The following is a 10967-nucleotide window of genomic DNA, read 5'->3' as shown; positions in this document are numbered from 1 at the left end:
TTCAAGCCACAACACACCTAGGTAAGGGTAAAGGTAAAAAAATTACAATACCAAAATTCCCTACTCAGTCTCTAGTTAGGCAAGAAATGCTCTATCAACATGACAAGGATGTTGGCTACTTTAGAGAAGATAAAGGAAAAACTAAGAGGAAAAGAGACTCTCCAAAGTAAGTTGAGCTTGAATGTGAAGAGCCTCAAGAAGAGGTGGCTCAAGCACCTGAGAATGACGAGCCTCAAGATGAAGAAGCAACTTAGGCTCAAGATACTACACAAGTGCCCCCACAAGAATAGGAGTAGGAATAGAAACTAGAACAAGGAGAATAGGAGGTGAAACCATATACTAAAGAGGAAAAAGCCTCTTGTTCATTGGCTAAGAAAGCTAGGTTTGGACCTATTGTAAAAGGGGCAAGAGGGAAAACGTTACAAAAGAGTGTTATTTCTATACCCTAGTTGCCTAAGACTATCCTTGAGGTGGACAATGAAGAAGAAGAAGAAGAAGATAATCTTTCCTTGAGTTAGAGGACTCATTTAGCTAGGAATGCCCAAGAAGAGAAAAGACAAAGCTCCACTGTAATGCCACCATCCATTCCCAAGGAACTTGTTTAGGTTACTATTTGTGAAGAGGAGCAACAATAGTGGATTGATGAGTAGGAAGGGAAAGAAACAAACATCTTCAAATTGTCTAATTTCAATTTTATGCCCATGGGAACTAAAATGGTGGGTGATAAGATACAAGATACACCTATGAATCAACCTTCAGGAGAGGATTGGAACCAAATGCCATCTCAATCACAAGGGTTTCTATGTACATCACCCCCACCATTTTAGGACTTGTCTTTCTTGGACAAAGGTTTAGCCACTCGTCTTTCTCCTATTACTGAAGAATAAGAATAAGAAATACATGGAGAAAAGCCAAAATAAAGGCTAGCTAATAAAGTATTAGAAGAGGAAAAGATACACAAGAACTTCTAAGGATATAGAGGCAGGAATTGTGAATAAAAAGAATACAAAAAATCTCAATTTGGGCCTCTCTCAAAAGGAGAAGACTACATAAAGGAGTGATAAGAGAAAAGGGTTTGCAAGGTAAACTACCTCTTTAGCCAAATAAATGTCTCCTATGGGAACTACACCAACCTAACTAAAGAGGGAGCTTATGGTGAGATAGAACAGGTAGTGAACTTGAATGAAGAGGAGAGCATGGATTAGCTAGTGGAAGCTATCAAGAAGCCTGAGCCACCTATGGGTGATGTACAAACTTTGGCCTTCATAATGAAGAACCAAGATCAGGACTTTTTTGCACATATTTTCATCCCTCCTCCTCATACTAACATTGAGGATCTGACTCCTAGTGACTAATAGATCAAGGAGATTTTTAAATAGGTGGATATATATGGGTTATAATTGGTGACTTTGAGGAAGAAAATTGAGCTTTTGAGAGGCTATTTGCATGGAGTTATGGGACCCATTGACTTGGATAGTCTAGAAATCACTCTTTTTGTAATATTAGAAAGGAGAGATAAGGAAAGTGTACAATTAGATTCATTTTTAGGTGCATGTCAGAAATGGCATGACAATCCTTAGGATAAATGTGTACAAATTATATAGATTAATTTGAACCTATTACACCATGTTCAAACTAATACAAATAAACTAATATCCATAGTGGACCAGGATTTTGGGCTAATGGATGAGGTACATACCTAGGGAAAAGACATTCAAGAACTTTAAACAATAAAGGGCCAAAGGTACCATACACTCAAAGAGGTGTATACAATGGATGAGATTGATAAAATAGAAGATTGGATAAGAAAGATAGCCATTGGGAATAAGGTAATGGAAGGATTTCACAAAGATATTAAGAAGTTGAAAGATCAAACACAAGAGCAAATTTTGGAAGCTGAGAAGTATTGCACAATGTCTATCTTGATATTTTTCAAGATGAGTCAAAAACTAAATTCATCTTGGTACAATTAGTGGTTCAATAGTTTTGAAAAACCTTTGAAGATGCTTCCTCAAAAGAAGATATCAGAAAAGCATTTAGAATTAAGGAGGTTCTATTAGAGTTGGACACTAAATTGGATGATTTTACAGATATTTGTATGGAGATTAGTAAGTACCAATAGATAGTGAAAGGTAAGTATAAAACATTGGATTTTCTAGAAGCTTCCCAAGTGATGGAGATTATAGAGAAATTCAGGAGAAAGAATCCCAATATAGCTCTGGTATAAAGGGAAAGAAAATCTAGAAGCTATAAATTTAGTTTTGACACTTGGGAAAGTTTTGGATTTTTTGATCCTGCCACCAAGGTGTACAAGGTGTGCTTTTCTAGAGGTGTGCTGACAGTTAACTACCAATTCCAAATTTAGAGCTTTTCATGCACCATAAATACATTTTGATGGTAGCTCAACTCCTAGAAATTCCTAAAGAAGGTCAAGCTTCCATTTTTAGAGCTTGCAATAACTCTTAGATCCTCTTACAACTTCTTTCTTCTTATCTATTACTTCTTTCTTTGTTTTAAGACATGTAAAGGCTCATGCACCCATTAATTGATATTAGAGAGTCAATTTGTACATAATTAGATTTTTATTATTATTTTATAAACATATGTTTACATTAAGAGATCTCTCACTCTCCTCACAAATTAAGGAGATGATTTCTTATAAATTCAACAATGTAACATGTATTCTAGGCCATTATTTTGATGCAATAATATCTCATTGGTGCTCTCATTTTGAGTGTAGTTATTCTTACTTGAGTGTGTTATTTTTTATGAATTCTTTTTCATGATAATAATGCAATCGATGGTTTTGTTGTGTTGATTTGATTGTGCAATATTTTAGTTCTAGTTTTTGTTGTATGTTGATAAATTTTGCTGATGTATCAAGTTGTAGAAGATATCACCCTATTTTTCCTACATATCTTCTTGTCTCACATGAGCACACTTTCCATGACCTTAAGATTTGATAAGAAGTGAAACATTTTAATTTTTTGTTAAATTCCTATTGATGATTTCATCCATGGATTTTAGGAAGTGTTGCTCCTATTTTCATTCATTTCCTATGCAAACTTTTCAATGATTTAACTCCCAGACATGTTGTTACTATGGTGTATATCCATTAGGAAATTTTCCCTTTCATGTTATTTTCTTTTATCTCTTATTACCTTATCTTTGTTATTTTATGTTATAACTCGTAGTTAAATTAAGAATTCATATAGTTGCATTGTTAGATTGCATTCATTTAAAATAGAAAATACCAAAAAAAACATATCTTTGCTATTGTTAGTTTTGAAATAGCAAGCAGATTGAGCATCTTATCTGAAATTGGTCAGAACCAGCAAAGGCCTCCCTATGAACAAACACATTTATCTTCAACTAAGCAGATTCTAGTAGGTCACAAGATCACTCCAAACCTTGGAGTTGATCCCAAATTAACTTTTTAGGAGAGGATTTGAAAGGATTCATGTCATTAAGCATCAAGAAAAATGATACCTCAATAGAAGTGGTGCTAGAAGGAGGGCCTAGAACTAGTTGGAATAGAAAAAATAACTTGAAAACTCAAAATTCTGATTTTTTACAAGTTCAAAAAAATTTATGTCTAGTATTGTCTAAAGGTGCGCAATGTGTGCAAGGTACACCATATTTTTAATATAAGTGTGCTTTTGTAGAGGTACACTTTTTCAAGAATTGATGCAAGCTAGAAGATCTCAATCCAACATCTTCATTTCAGTGAGCTTTGAGATATTTAGATAGTGAGCCTAAGTTCTTAGAACTTAGTAATTTTCATAAGCCTCATAGTGAGAAGGGATTAAGGATTTCCCAAAATTCTCTCACTTCCATTCAATATTTCATTATACTCCTTAGTTTCAATGAAACACTCATTGTTCCACAAAATCCTCCACAAATGGCCTTTTTTGCAAATGTTGTAGACTCACCAATCAACTTGACCGGTGTACTCAATGATCTTTCTAAGAATACTAAGAAATGTTTCCCAAGGTTCATCTATGGAGAGACAAGAAAAATTGAAGATCACATCAAGGTTTTCAAATAAATTTGCAATTAAAAAAAAATTGCTAATGAGAATGTGCTTCTTTGATTATTCCCATACTCATTGGGAGATATTGCCTTTAATTGGTATGTCAGTTTACTACCAAGATGCATTGGAGTCTAGGACACTTTTGAAAAAAAATTCTTGGAACAATTCAAAACTTTCATCAACCCAGTTGTGGTACATGATCAATTCATATCAATCAAAATGGACCCAGTTGAAACAGTTTCACACTTCAATCATCACTTTCATATGGCATATTGCAAGTTGGAAATGTCATACACTATACCAATTGAAGCCATAATTCAGATTTATCTAAATTCTGTGGACCATCTTACAAATATTTTCCTAAGAAGACTTCTTACTATAAATATGAACACACTGGACAAGGTCTTCTTGGAAGAAATTACCTTCACAAAATAAGCCAATCCTAATGGAGGAGGATTGATGCCCCTAACTCAAGCTATTACCATAATACCAACATATCCTATTGGAGAACCTATGATGCCTAGCCAATTCTTGTCAATGAATCCAACTCCACTACACTAGGCATCAACTCTACAAATTTTGCTTTAACATACCCATGATATGAACCTCCAAAACCTTCTTTCTTTCAGCAAAAGGAAGCTGGAACTACTAAAATGGAGAATAAAGTTGCATCTGAGCATGGTCAAATGAAGAAAGCCATGTCTCAAATTATAGAATAACAACTTTCAAAGAAAAAATGTTGGTCCCTAGAACAACAATAATTATATTCAAAACTATAATAGGAATTTCAGTAAAAACAATAATGCAAGAAATAACAATGCGAGAAACAACATTGGAGGAAACAATTCCAATCCTACTAATTGCAACAAAAATTTCCATAGATAGAGTTGAAAATGGAACACTCACCCTAAAAATGGAAGCATCCCTATAGATAATAAGAACAAAAATGCCCAATGTGTGGATATCAACTTGTATGGTAGTAATTAGAATCTACCTAATGATAATGGCTAATATTATAATCTAAATCAGCAAGTGAATAAAAATTCACAAGGTAATAATAATGAGTACCCTATGTAATTCAATGTCATGGTGCTACAATCCTGTGATTCTTCACAAAACATAGGAATTGAACAATAAACCAATGAAGAATTTTCTTTTCCATTTAGTCAAGAGCCAGATACTCAACAAGAAAAAGTGTTTTCCTTCCAAAATGATAATAAAAGTACCTATAATTTGCAAAGTCAGAAGGAATCCATGACCGATGCTATTCCTCCTGCATTAAAACCAACTCCTCTAGATCTAAGAGCAAGTAAAAATATAGTACCTATTAGACCCATGTATGGAGGACAATAAAATTAGAATCAAGGAAATGTGCCTACAATCTTGAAGAATCTTGCATGGTCTACTAAAAAGTATAGTGTAGTAGAAGATTTTAAATGAAGAAAGGCCAACATGTCCATGTTTGACATGCTAAAAAATTGTCCAAATTAGTGGGAAACAATAATGAAAACTCTTGATCATATGAAGACACCCCATAATATAAATATTGTTCCTCAAAAGATAGTATTGCAATAGGTCAATGCTTTAGAGGCCATGCCAACTATGTTAAAAGACAAGGTCGATGTGCCTCCCTTTTTCTTAGCATCAAAATCTATGGAAAGAATATTCACAATTGCCTAACTAATTGAGGATCTTCTTGTAATGTTATGCCACTTTCAATAGCACAAAGGTTAGGAGTCACTCCTCACCCATCTACTTGAATAGTGATACAACTCAACAAAATGGAACTAAAGGTTATTGGTGTGCTAAAAGATGTTCAAATACAGTTGACAATTGACCCCCAAATTCAAGACATCATAGATATACATGTTGAAATTCTTGAGACATACAGATTACTACTAAGTAGAGAGTAGGAAAAATGGTTAAGAGGATGGTTTTCAACTAATTTTACCCAACCATGGTTGCCTTGGAAAGGGTTGAATAATCAAATCAAGATTGATGTTGAGCCAAAATTAAAAATGATGATTAAGAATATAATGCACCAAACATGGTAGCATTTCTACAATCTAATTTTGTTTCTTACAAAGTGATGGTTTTTGATACAACTTCAACTAAAGCATCTAATGATTGAAATGAAAGGAGCACAATTCCAATCCCAAAAGAAGAAATCATGATGTAGTTCATAGATAGAATGGTGGTAAACTTATGGTGCCTAGGTGAAGAAACAGACTGAAGTGTTTTGCTCCTTCCTAGATTTTATAGATTGCACAAAGTTAGTCATTTAGAGTTTGAATGTTCACATTGCCAAAAAGCAGTTACTCAAGTATCAACTCAAATAATGGAAATAAAGAGAAACCATGTTCCAAAAGAAGTACCCATAGAAAATCTAAGTTCCACATACATATCTGAAGACATGGGGAAAGATGGAGAAGAGGTAGAAGATCTCAATGTATCATATAGTGATACCTCTTCAAATGGAGGGGGTTTGTCTTCTCCTCCACCGAGAATGATTAAGATCCAAAGGAGACATTTCATAAAAGGCCAAGGCTACACTTCAATAGTCATTCACCCTAAGCCTAAAGTTGATAAAATTATACAATTGATTGGGGAAATTCAAGATCAACAAGAGAAACACATGCCCCCCATATTAAAGATAAATAATGAAAAATCTTCAAGTCCACTACATGATATATTACAGGTTCAAGAAAAAAAAAAGCTACACATGAACTAGCATAAGTCTAGGAATTCCAAAGAAGATCTAATCTAGACACTCCAATTTGATGACTTTAAATGAAAACTAGGAGTCACTACAGGTATTGAATTAATCAACCCAAAAGGTAGGTCATTTTATGTAGCATATTGAGTATAGTTTAGATGTACTAACAATGTTGTAGAGTATGAAGCCTTGATTCATCAACTTCTCTTGACATTAGAGAAGGGATTTAGAGCTCTCATAATTGAAGGAGACTTTGACTTGGTCACTAGATAAGTGAAATTAATTTATTCTTACAATGATAGGAGATTACTCACTTACTGAAAGAGAGTATAGGATCTAATTGATGATATTGAAGCTTTGAACATAAAATCTATCCCCAGAAGGAGAAACCTAGTAGCAGATGCCCTAGCAATTTTAGCTAGTGCATTATAACCCATCAAGAGAACAAAATTGAGAAGATTTCAGTAGAATTGGTTGTTTCCCCATCTATCCCAAACAATATTACAAACTCCCAAGTTTTTTAGGATAACCAACACGTACTTGAGTTTATCATGTATAATGATCATGTTAACGGACAAGAGATTGATGACACTCCAGATGAAGAGCTTGAAGATGAATATGGGATTCTCAATTTAAAAACCAACACTATTCCTAAGGGAATGGTTGAATTAAAATGCATCTTTGATTGTGATGAGTCAGCACTTAACAAGAGAATGGTCAAAGAAAAGGGGATCAAGGAATGTGATTCATATAATCTGGGTACAGATGAAGATCCTAAAATGGTTAAGGTTGGAAAGGCATGCAAGGTTCAAGAAAGGGAAGATATTATCCAAGTGCTAAGGGAGTTAAAAGATGCCATTTCTTGGAGTTATATAGAGCTCAAAACTTATGATCTTGATATCATCACACATGACATTCCATTGAAACTAGATGCAAAACCTTTTTGACAAAGGAAAAGACCTATTAATCCCATTATTGAACAATTGATAATGATGGAAGTCAAGAAATTCCTTGATGCTAATAACATCTTCCCCATTTTTCATTCTACATGCGTTGCTAACTTGGTTCTAGTGAGGAAAAAGACTAGAGAGATTCCTCTTTGTGTGGATTTCTATAATTTGAACCTAGGATCTCAAAAGTATAACTACCCTTTACTTCCACTTGATGAAGTATTATAGATTGTCAATGGATGCAACATAATATCTTTCTTAGATGGATGTTCTGGATACAACCCAAGTGATGGTTGATGAAGAGGATAGGCTACAAAGTGCTTTCATGACAAAATGGGAGACTTTTTCCTATAGAAGAATTCCCTTTGGGTTGAACAATGCAGGGGCCACATTTCAAAGAGCCATGGATGAAGATTTCAAGGGACTGATAAACAAATGTATAGTCATCTACATGAATGACTTAAATATCTTTTAAAAGGATGGAAGCAATCATATTGTTGATTTCAGATAGGTGTTTAATAGATTTCATAAATATGGCATATCACTTAATCCCAAGAAATGTTTGTTTGGGGTCACAAAAGGAAAGCTCCTAGGTCAAATTATCTCTAAAGAAGGAATCTCCATTGATCCAAGGCAAACTAAAGTGATTATAAAGTTGTCACCTCAACATAGTCATAAAGAACTCAAATCTTTCTTCAATAAGATAATTTTTGTGCAAAAATTCATAAATGGCTTTTCTAAGATAGTTCTCCCCCTTAATGATCTGCTCAAGAAGGCAACGAAACCAGAATGTGTCCTAGAAATTAAGAAATCATTTGAGGATATCAAAGTGGCTATTTCAATAGCTCTAGTACTTGTTAGTTTAGATTATGAGCTTCCATTTAAAATATACTCTTATGCTTTAGAATATTCATGTGTCATGATTCTTATGTAGAAGAGAGATAAAGAAGATGAAAGACTCATTTCTTTCATGAGTTTTCCTCTAAAGAATGTTGAGTTGAACTATTCTAATCTAAACAACTACTCTTTTTCTTTGATAAAGGAGGTCAATAAATTATGCCATTATATACTAAGGAGCAAGGTGTATGCAATTGTTCTTGATCATATGGTTAAGACAATACTAATGAAAAATGAATTGGGTGAAAGATGAGGATAATGGATGGCAATACTATAATAGTTTGATTTAGAGATTCAACCAATGAAGCTGGTGAGAGGACAAGGATTGAAAAAGATGATAGCTAATAACATGATAAAAAATGAGAATAAATTCAAATATGATGACAAAATTAGCACAAAAGATCAACAAAAGAAGATTATTGTATCTCAATTTGATATTGATCAAGGTATAATAATGGATGTTTGGTATCAAGATATTATTTACTATATTTTACAAAATCAATACACCAATTGGGTAAATAGTTCCTAGCATAGAGGTCTCAAGATGAAGTGTAACTCTTACATGATCTAAAATAGGAAGTTATATAAAAGGAACTACGAAGGAATCTACCTAAAGTGTTTGGGATGAGAAGAACTAAATGAGGTTTTGAAGAAGTTTCATGATAAGTATGGCACAAGACATGGATCAACATAGGCTATGACCCATATGATTCTAAGATCAAGTTATTGTTGACCTACAATCTTCAAGGATACTTTTTAACATGTGTGTACTTACCACATTTGTCAAAACTAGTGCTAACAAGGAGAGACATCCAATGATGTCATTACAACTAGTGTTTGAGGTATGCCATTTTACAAAGTGGGGTTTGGATTTTATTGGTCTAGTAAACCCACCATCTTCAATAGGACATAAGTTCATTCTCATAGCTACAGACTATTGCATGCAATAGAAAAAAGATGAAACTTTTGGAAATCACAAGAAAAAGGTGGTTAGAAATTTTTTGGAAGAACACATTGTTACTAGATTTGGGAAGCCATTCTTCCTAGTTTTCAATAATGGATCAGATTTTGCATTGATATTCCTTACCTAGTGGGCATTAGATAATCAAATTATAATCAAGTTCTCTTCAAATTACTATCCCCAAGGAAATGATGGGGTTGAATCTAAAAATAAGAACTCTATCATAGTGATAAGCTATTTGTTGAAGGCAAATCCTAAAGATTGGCATACTCAACTCAAATATGCATTATGGATGGATCAAATCAGGGTCAAGAATGCTTTGGGAACATCCCCATATATGCTCGTCTAAGAAAAGAGCCAGTGTTCTTACTTAACCTTAGGATTTATGTTTTCAAATTCATGAGTGGATATTTTGAAGATGCTGACAAGGTTCAAATCAGATTAACAAATCTTTTGGAAATAGATGAGAAAAGGATAGTTTCTTTAGAGCATATGCAAAAACATCAGGCTATCATTAAAATGTGGTTTCACAAGTGGGCCACAATCAAGTCTTTTAGAATATCTAACATTTTTCTTCTATGGCACAAGGAAAAATAAAAGTTAGGCAACTCCACTAAGTTTCAATGCTTGTGGATTGACCCTTATTGAATTGTAGAAATGTTGAGAGAAAATACTTTTATGTTGAGTTCCCTACAAGGGGAATTGGTCCCATTTTCAGTCAATAGACAGTTCCTAACACATTACTTTGAGGCTTAAAAGAGAAAAAACAAATTAAAAAAATTCTACAAGTGTGTTTTGTTTCAATTGCATGTTTATTTTCTACAAGTGTGTTTTCTTTTTTCAGTTTTGTGTTTAACTTCAATTGTGTGTTTTCTTCCAAAGTTGTGTCAATACAGGGGTTAGATGCAATCGAGATTCTATCTTGACATGTTTCATAAACTACTTTTTCTTGTTTCAACTTTTGGGAAGAAGTGTTTCTTTGTCAAAGCATTCAGATAATCTTGTTTCTTGTACCAACTAAAGAATGGATATTACTTGCAATAATAGAGGACCTTTAGTCTTGAAATTAGAATTATAGATCAATAGCTCTCAAAACTTTTTCAAATTTAAAAGATTGACTATCTTGGTGTTTTCCAATCAAGGTTGATGGTAGCAAGGGATAGTACAAACCCTATTAGTTCAAACAAAAGGTCTTTTTCAAGGAGTTGCTAAGGTCATTGTTTGATGTGCGAGTTTCCATAAAGTTATTAAAAGAGGAATTTAGGGACTATCAACAAAAGAAAGAATCTTAGAAACAACACCAATGCCTTAATCACACAGTCTAAGGGTATAAAAAGAAACTTAAAAAAGGAAAAGACGGTGCTAACAATGAAAGGTTTCAAATGGTCAAAGAAAGGTAATCTAACATTA

The sequence above is a fragment of the Cupressus sempervirens genome, chromosome 5 (genome assembly GCF_028749045.1).
Source record: "Cupressus sempervirens isolate cs-2001-9-10 chromosome 5, ASM2874904v1, whole genome shotgun sequence".
Taxonomy (NCBI): Eukaryota; Viridiplantae; Streptophyta; class Pinopsida; order Cupressales; family Cupressaceae; genus Cupressus; species Cupressus sempervirens.
This window is presented reverse-complemented; position numbering follows the sequence as displayed.